The following is a 9952-nucleotide window of genomic DNA, read 5'->3' on the forward strand; positions in this document are numbered from 1 at the left end:
TGGGGGGGGGGGGGGGGGGGGGGGGGGGGAGAAGCAGGCAGTGGTGGTAAATTAAAGCATTTATACACATTCTTTTTTCCATTTTTTAAAAAAAGGGCTAATTAAGAGATTATTCTCTCCCCCGATCCTCCCAATTTTACCAACAATAATCCTAACCTTACAGTCTTTACTAAGGGGGAAAGACACCTGTTTTTGCAGGCCAAATTTTGTCTCTTGGCTTCACTGATGTAAATCTAGACTAAGGGATTTCCATGGAAATCAGTGGGGATGGACTGGCCTGCCATAGTACAGTTGAAAGCAGAATTTGATCTAAATGCAAGTTTCCAAGAATCCATCATTTCTCCTTTTTGCACAAAGTGGCATTAATGTTCACTTGGGTTTGCCACCCAGAGACCCTCATCCACAGTAAACCCAGCATTGCAGGCAAATAGCCAGACACAGCAAGCACATACTCTCCTCACTCTATGCACATACCTCGTGTGCTTATCCACAAGTCCTTGCCTACTGTGAAGTCCCCATCCTTGGCATATTCAGCCCCTCCAACTCTAGGCTCAACAAAAATAGTTCCATCTCTCCACAGAAATAACATGGGCAAGATCCACAGGCTGCATAAATTGGCATAGCCCATATCATCCCTCTGCCCAGCACTAGCAACATTTCAGGGCCTTGCAGTTCTGCTTGCCAGTGGAGGAGAAATCGGAGGCATGGAATCTGGGTATATTCTTAGTGTAGCTTACTTTATGTTTTACTATATACACCAGTACTTGAACAGAGGCGGTCACAAAGGGCACACAGGCAATCCCCTCTTTCTGAAATTTTGGCCCAGCCATTTCCCAGGCCCCAAGAATTGACTCTAGTTAGCGAAATTAAGCCAAAGAACAAACCCTCTTGCTGTTTGCAACAGCGCCCCTGCAAGACCCTGCATCACAAAACTAGCGACAATACAGTAGGTCTTCAAAGACTGGAAGCTGCTTGCAGGCTGAGAAAAAGAAATTTGTCAGACCTTGTGCGCCATCTGGTGCCTCCTATCGTAACAGCCTTATTGAGATCAATGCTGCTTCTCTGATTTACATCAGCCAAGGACTGGTCCTGTAAGTATCCACCATCTCACACCCCTCAACAGCCCAGCCAGAGCGGGAGAGAGGGAAAGCTTCAGAACTATCCCCCATGTGACACCCTAAAGTTAACTGACTTCACCCTGATATATCTACAGGTCAGAGGTACATGCTTTTACTCTGACATGGTCATTGCAGTCCTTTGACATCCATTGAAAAAGGTATTACTAGATGAAATCTTGGACCAAGATACTGCTTTCGTTTACAGATACGCTCACTGCAATAATCAAGCCCTGCCCAGACCCTCCCCTGGTCTTTGTTCAGTGCCTTTTGTAGCAACACTGGTAGACCACCTGCAATACTCGGAGCGAGAAAGGAGGCCACTAAATCAGTAGAGAGCTGGAATGAATGACCCTTTGACTGTGCATGAACTCCATGTGAGAAATGATGCTTGCTCAAAAAGCAGGGAGTTCATCTGAAGCAGGAAGTATCCTGGGTGCGAATTTGCACTCATTTGTTATCACAGGCGTAATCTGTTAATTGAGCGATGATCGGCCATGCAATGCACTAGGAGAATGAGACTGGGGTCATTACAAACAGAAGGGTGAATTTGCTGGCTCAGATGAAATAAGAACCAACCCCTCTATTTTGTGCTCTGAGCCAGAGTCTAACTTTTCTTTCTCGGGGTCAAAAAGTAATAATACTATTTGCCTTTCCTCCCAAAGTGCTTCTCAATGTATATGCTAAGTCACTAAAATACAGCCACCATTGGGGTGCAGGGCAGTCCCTGAATAACAGGCTGGAGAAAAATGCGGGGGGAGGAGGGATTTTGGTTAAGGGTACAGGGGTAAACCCTGTATTTGTACATACGGATTGGGATTCTCACAGGCAGTCAACACTGGCCCAGCTCTGCTCCCATGGAAGTCAATGGTTCAAACTTCCATTGGTTTCAATGGGAGCAGAATTAGAGCAACACTGGGTGTTTCTGAAAGTCCATCCCAAGGGGCAGAGAGTATTTGAACATCCACGCAGGCAGGACCTTGGTCTTTCAAATGAGATCGTAGAGTCCGAAGGGCATCTAAAATAAAGAGAGGGGAGCCGGGGGCCTCTTGCTGCCATGTTGCTAGCTCCTGGTTTCATTCTGGCCCAGGTGGGGTTAGTGGAGCTGGGGAGGGAGGTTACACCAGTCTCCTTCTTGTGTTGGATACTGGTTTAGCAATCAGACAAAAAGAGCTTTCACGTCTCAGGAAAAGGTTTATGGTTTAACAGTTAAAAAGCTCTTTCTCCAAGCATTAAATCAATCCAAGCCATACATTTCCCACAACAACTGATAGCCTGTATGGAGCGAAGAGCCCCCCTTCGCCACGTGAGCTATCACAGCGTGATGCTGAATGCTACGCCTGGAGACGGGAACCAATGTGAGGCTGCGCTGAGTCTAAATTGTTTAACAGGTCTGTGGCCACATAGGGCACTTGTTTAGGAAAACGTGTGCGTGTTTGAATCAAGGGCTCCAGGGTGAACGGGTCTAGTAACGGCCCCTGGAATACTGCGTTCAATTCCAGGCACCAGCAGGAAGATATTGGCGAATTGGCGAGAGTTCAAAGAGCACTAAAATCAACCATTGGGCTAGCGGGGTGGATTTAGGAGGAAGGATTTAAAGAACTGAATAGACACAGCTTGGCTAAAGGTCAACTGAATGGGGAAAGAGTCATAACAGTTTCCTAATAGTGGAAAGGTCTGAACACTGACGGGAAATTGTTATCTTGGTGCAGTCAGTGGGGTGTAAGCATGCCTCATTGGACGAAATTCAGAAAAGGAAACAGCTCCATGTTAGGCAAAAGTTTCCAACAGCAAGTTGTTCAGCTGTGGAAGGGGCTCCCCCCGGGAAGTGGTGGAAGCCCCATTGCTTAAAACTTCTTCATTTGCATGCAGGGTTTCAAAGAGCTCCGCCTGTTCGGTGCTGGGTGCTTTTGCAATTCGGACCCTTATTTCACAGCCTCAGTGGGAGCTGAGCTCTTTTGAAAATCCAGACTTGCTTGTCGGTGCTAAATCACCGGAAATTTGGCCCCTAGATTGAACAGATCACTAGAAAAAAAAATGTACTATAGGGAACAATTCCACATGAGCAGAGACATGAAGTAACTGATCTGATCTTCCCAGCTCTATCTTCTGGGATCCCATCTTTAAAAATAAGAGGGGGAGTGAACCAAACTTTTCCTAACTCTGATAAAGTTTTGGGCCAAGTTTTAGAGTGAATTTAAGGTTGGTCTGGGTCCGTTCTGAGTTCATCTGAACTTGGGACACTCCCACAAAAACTAAAAGTGTTTATTAAAAGTGTTATTCAGTTTCTAGAAATGCCCGCAAATTGACGAAGATGCTTTAATAGCAGAGCTGCTTAAAAACATGCAGAAAAAAATTGCGGATTTTTTTTTTTTTTTGGTGTTGCGGCCATTTTTTCATCAAACTTCTAAAATTTTTGGAATTGGGTGCACAAGTCTCATTAGCTTCTAATAGGAGTTAAGTATCAGAGGGGTAGCCGTGTTTGTTGCTTTTTACAGATCCAGACTAAGAGTCCTGTGGCACCTTTTAGACTAACAGAGGTACTGGAAAATAAGCGTCAAACGAAGTGGGTATTCACCCACGAAAGCTTATGCTCCAGTACGTCTGTTAGTCTATAAGGTGCCACAGGACTCTTTGTTGCTTTTTAATAGGAGTTAGGAGCCCAAGTGCTAGGATTGCGTTCGAAAAGCGCCCCCTAAACAGTTTTCTGGTGTGTTGGGAGGATAAGTTAGAGGAGAAGGGTCCACCCCAAAAATTTTATAGTTATGCTTTTCCCATGGCTGTTGATAGATCAGTGAAGTGATGCTGCTGCATTAAGAATAGGGCTATTTTGGCGTTCAGGCATGACAGGCAGCTTGCACTGTAACAAACATACGTTGCCGGTTCAAAGTTGGAGGTTTAAAATGATTTTTATAATCAAATTTCAGCACGCTCGTCAGCATAGCACGAGCACCTTCCAGTGGCATCTTGAGCAAGGCAACTAACAGCTGTCACCTTTGTTCTCTCATCCCCTCCTGTTTTAGAAGGTTTTAAAAACATACACGAACACAGCACGGGTGCGTCGAGAAGGCAAGGTCAAAGACGCGCACCTTGCACTGACAGTGGGAGGTGGGGCGGTTTGTAATGGGCCTTGGACCCAAATCCTCAAAGGTATCTAGGCTCCCAACTTCCACTGATATCAATGGCCCAAGTATCTTTGGGGGATCTGGGGCGTAGTTCCTGGGGGAAGTTTATTATTGTAGTCTTGGGCCACCTTTCCTCCACAAAGCGAAGTCTGCTCAGCGACAGCAGTGACAATCATCACCCTCAATGGCTTAAATGATACTTTCTGACCCCCCCCCGTCCTTACCGTTTTTAAGGACATAGTGGATTTTGATTCATTGAATGACGCAAGTGGGATTCATTTTTCCTACTCCATCCCTGCTCATGGGAAACAAGGGCTGGGTGGCTAAGCCCAACAGCGGCCTCTGCTGGGGGGCCATGGAGCAAGGCTGGGATTGGCAAGAGCCCAGCTGTGGAGATTGGAAGGTCCTTCATGCTGCGTGGGGACTGATGGGAGAAGGGACAGAGAAACAAGGAGGTTGAAAAGAGAGAACACCGACTCTGCAACTTAGAACAAAAACTCCAGCTGGTATCCTTGTGGGCAATTCCAATCTCTCGCCCCTACAAGACTCTCCTGCAAATCTATGTCAGTAGAATTACAGTGAAGGAAAGGCTCCCTGCCCTATCCTTGGCTAAACATCCATTTGTGCTATCACTCCTCCACCCCGGTGGGGTTAGCTCGGTTGAGGAGAGCTTTTCAAGTCAGAGTCTTGTAGATGAACCATCAAATGTGGGTCCCCTGCCCCTGCTGCTTCTGCACCTCAGCTGTGCTACCCTGTTCTATTAATGTCCCATTGCCATGAGGGTCATCCCTCCCTGAAAGCCAGGGTTTGGCTAAAAGATTAACAGTGCTAAACGCCTAGAGCTTGGCTGGGAGGGAGAGATGTTTGGTCATCTACCACGGTTACAGAAGGCGCCAGCACCAAGGGCTGGTGAGAATCTACTTCATGTACTGCATGGAGTGATGGGATGAAAGTAAGAAAGGGAAGATAGAGGCACTGTGGTCTAGTGGATTGGACTAGGATCCAGGAGATCTGCATTCTATTCTCAAGTCTGTCACACCCCTGCTGGGTGACCCTGAGCAAGTAGTTTCTGCTCTCTTTGTGCCTCTGTTTACCCACCTGCAAAATGGGGATGATTATACTCTAGAGTCAGAGTACCATTCAAGAGCTAAGTCTTATCTCCTTGTGCTCTCCCATCTGTCGGTTGTACCTACCTGTTGTTTCTCATCTCATACTTGGGATGGAAGCTGTTTGGGGCAGGGCCAGTCTCTTTGTTATATGTTTGCACAGCGGGGCCCTGGTCTCTAGGTGCTACTGTAATACAAAAATAAAATAATAATAATATCAGGAGGAACTTTAACAGGGAGATGCAATAGGTAGGATCCTACCAAATTCACGCCCATGAAAAACACATCACAGACTGTGAAATCTGGTCTCCCCCCAGGAAATCTGGGGTCTTTTGTGTGCTTTTATCCTATACTATCCAGATTTCACAGGGGAGACCAGCGTTTCTCAAATTGGGGTTCCTGACCCAAAAGGGAGTTGCAAGGGGGTCACAAGGTTATTTTAGGGGGATCACGGTATTGCCACCCTTACTTCTGCGCTGCCTACAGAGCTGGGTGGCTGGAGAGTGATGGTTGTTGGCTGGGTGCCCAGCTCTGAAGACAGCGCCCTGCCAGCAGCAGCGCAGAATTAAGGGCGGCAATACTACACCATGCCACCCTTACTTCTGCGCTGCTGTCCTCAAGGCTGGGCGGCCAGAGAGTGGCGGCTGCTGACTGAGGGCCCAGCTCTGCAGGCAGCAGCACAGAAGTAAGGGTGGCAATACCATGCCATGCCATCCTTACTTCTGCGCTGCTGCTGGCGGCGGCTCTGCCTTCAGAGCTGGGCTCCCGGCCAGCAGCTGCCGCTCTCCAGCTGCCCAGCTCTGAAGGCAGCACCAGTGCCAGCAGTGGCACAGAAGTAAGGGTAGCAGTACTACAACCTCCTCACACACAATAACCTTGTGACCCCCCCCCAACTTTTTGGGTCAGGATCCCTACAATTACACCACCATGACATTTCAGATTTAAATAGCTGAAATTATGAAATTTACGATTTTAAAAATCCTATGACTGTGAAATTGACCAAAATGGACCTGTGAATTTAGTAGGGCCCCAGCAATAGGCCAAGGAGGAATCGTGCTAGTAAGAGTGGTGGGAGCCCCAAAACTAGACTGGACATAGTTCTGTTTGTACAACGTCTAGCACAATGAGGTCCTGGGCCATGACTGGGGTTCTCATGCCTTAGAATAATACAAAAAAAATCATGATCCCCACAGCAATGGGCTGGATGATGCAATCGCTCTTTTCCCATCTTTAACCGCTCCGGTTCGGTCATGTAGCAGGACTAGGGATGGGGATGCTTTTAGCAGAATTCCCACATCTGTCTGGCAACCCTGTGCACATTGTCCGGCATATTAAACAGCAGAGGCGATTACCAATTGTGTGTGTTTTTAAGGCACTGTTCTGAGCATCCAACCCAAAATAGCCCTAAACCCTGGTAAACCCCAAGAAGGGAAGAAAGTTGTTTCTCCCCCGCCCCACCCTCAAATTGAAAAAGAGCATAGCCCAAAAATCAGCCAGCACAGCAGCATAGGTAATTGATTTTATTGCATTTTATAATGCCGTTGTCCATACAGATTACATGCAGCTAGATCTACTGTACAAGGGTTTACCGTCTGCCAAAGCAGACACACGGAAGTTCAGAGTACAAATACACAGCAATGCTATTTCCTTTATACAGCACGGGCATATGGCAGTGATGGGGACGGCAGGAGAGGAAGAGTCAAGGTTTATGCACATCCTCCCGCCACCTTCCCTGTCCCCTCCCCCACCTCTTGAAGGATCGTATCCTCCCACTGACCAACACCGAGGAGGAAATTAATAAAGTTACCATCACTGCAGGTCTAAATCCCCCCCCTCCCCCGCCACTTTCCTTCAAACCAAGAGCGAAGAGAAATGCAGGCTTCACGGTCTGAATTGCGGGTGGGGAGGTAGCTGAGCAGGCAGCTGGAACTGTAGTTTGAGTTAAACTCGGAAAGTGGGGTTGGTTTTCTCCTTATGCAACAACGTCACCTTCTCCAAAGGCTAGGGATTGTGACCAGGGAGAACAAAGTCCCTTTGCAACTGAGCGTGCTTAGAACGAGGACCTGCAGTGGCCACGGAGGGTACTACAAGTGCAAGCTGAGGTCAGGTCAGGTCAAGTCAGGTCAGGTCAGGTCAGCAGGCCCATGCTCCCTCCTCTGTCCACCCACTGAGACCAACAAGCCACGTCAGGGCCTGGCTTCATGGCTTGTGCAGAATGGCTAAGCTGACACTGATTAGAAGTCACTAGTCATTGGTTTTTGGGTGATCCCGCCACCTGAGATTCAGCAAGGGGTTTGGAAGACTATTGCCAGGGTTGTGCAGAGATCAGAGAGGCAGAGCTCTGACTGTGGTGGAGGGGGAAATGGGGAAGGATGACGGGACAACTGGCTAATGGTTCTTCTGTTATAAGTTTGGCAGGAGTTCTAAAAGGGTTGGGGGAAGGGCTGAGCTGCCAGTCCCATTCGGCCAGCCCAGTTTTCTCACTTGTAAAGGCAGAGGGTGACCCCATTTCTGCTCAGTGTGACCAACCCCTGCAGATCTAACCACGCTTTGGAGTGTTCCAAATCTCAACTCCCAGCGGCGGAGGGTGCCTACGTTTACAACAAGCTGAACCTCAGATCTGAGTATCCTCAAACTTTGGGGTCAGTCAGAATCCAGGGCACAAAATCCCGCAGCTGGGTTCCATCTCTTATTTTTTAAAAGCTTCCAAGAACATAAAACATTAAAAAAAAATGGTGACACTGGATATTTATGTAAACAAAACACCTTTGGTTGAATTAAACTTCAGCTGTCTCTGTCCTCCCTTCCACCTCCTCTAATTCCCAGTAAACACCGACTGGAAATGGTTAGACCAGGGAGCCCAGTTCCTTTCTTCCACTGGTTGATCTGCCCCCTCACCTCTCTACCACTATAAGCTAGTCACACACAAAAAAAAGAACCAACAAAAAATAAAACCCAAGACAACATGGAAAAATGGAATAATCTCCAAGCAAAGCCAATGAGAGATACCAGAAGAGCTCCCTAATTTACAGAAAGGGGTTCTAAACTTTCTGGGCTATTCCCTGCCCAGAATAATGCCATTAGAGAAAAAGGAACCAACAACAGAAAAAGCTCATGGTAGTAGGTTTAAAACCAGTATATATATATCTCAATATATACAGACATACACGATTCTGCCACACGTTGCGTTTGGTCCTTTAACCCTCCCACCCCTACATGAACCGTGTTTTGAGGTAACAAGACATCGAATTTTAAAAATTCAATGGGTGAAAAGAAACCACCACCCCTTAAGTACTGTACGTCGTTTGGGTGAAACGCAAGAGAAGGTTTGTGTGGTATTGTACCTTCATTACACACAACTCCGGAAAAAGGCTGGGCCAGGCAACGAGGGGGGTAAGAGAATGAAATAAAATTACCCCTGAGTATCAAACTGGACACATTTAATGTGACACAAACACTTAATGTGGCTTGAACGATTGGGGCAAACAAAAAACAGGAGTGCTTGGAGCTGTAGGATATTCCAAACCTGCACACAGTTTAAAAAACCCTTTATATTTATATATATTCATATATAATTTATATAGTGCTCTTCTGAGCCAGATCATGGCATAACAACAACATACAAAGACACACATTATGGTTGACGAGCAGAGAAAAAGGTAGCACAAGCCAGTTGCTTTTTTGTAACAGTACTTGTGTGCATCCTATGGGCGGCTGCGTGTGTGTGTTTTGCATACAGTGTTTTTTTTTCCTCAGTAACATCATCAAACTACTAAAGTAATAATAATGAAATTGAACTTTTTTGGCTTATCTAGAATGAGGTGGCAATATGCCATGGGCCTACCAACTTTCAGGGTCGGGCTAATGCTTTGGCAAGGCTGTAACACAAGGATAATACCAGCAGATAGACAATGGTGATCTCGGAGAGGAAATTACAGCTTTGGTACCCATTGTGTCGCAGATACATTGGACAGGGGGTGTTCCCTGTTTTGTGCACACATCTTTGGGTGGGTGTCATTTATTCCCAAGAATACAGGATCACATTTTGCCCCATCTCTATAGCTTGATATGGGTCTGTTAAGGAGGAGTGCTTTCCGCTACAGCCTTGTCTACACTGAAAAAAAAAAATCACATTTTATTAGAGCTAACATGAGATTAAGCCCACAGGGTTGTCACTCACGCTGGTGTAACCGTGCAGACTTTAGTGGAGTTACTCTGCATTTACACCAGTGTAACCAATATCAGAATCTGCAATGTAGACAAAAAAGACGTTGGGCCTGATCATCAGATGGTGTTGGTGTTCATCCGCATAGCTCCACTGGCTGCTGGGACGCAACCATCTTTGCCTACCTAAGTCAGGTTAGTTAACACATGTTCTAACACGATGCAGTTTCTCAAGGCAGACAAACCGTAAGGTGGAAGCATCAGTTCTAGGAGTTCACATCTGTGTTGGCAGCTGGGCGTCTCAGTTGGGAAGCCTCTTTTTGTTCAATTCCAGATCAGATTTTCAGAGGCACTGCAGCTCCCACCGGCTCCAGATAGAGCGTTTTCAGGGTGCTCCATGCCTCTAAAAATCATCATATCCTAAAATATCGAGTGGAGTCTG

Source organism: Terrapene carolina, unplaced genomic scaffold (genome assembly GCF_002925995.2).
Source record: "Terrapene carolina triunguis isolate 2854851 unplaced genomic scaffold, T_m_triunguis-2.0 Scaffold199, whole genome shotgun sequence".
In the NCBI taxonomy this organism is placed as follows: domain Eukaryota; kingdom Metazoa; phylum Chordata; order Testudines; family Emydidae; genus Terrapene; species Terrapene triunguis.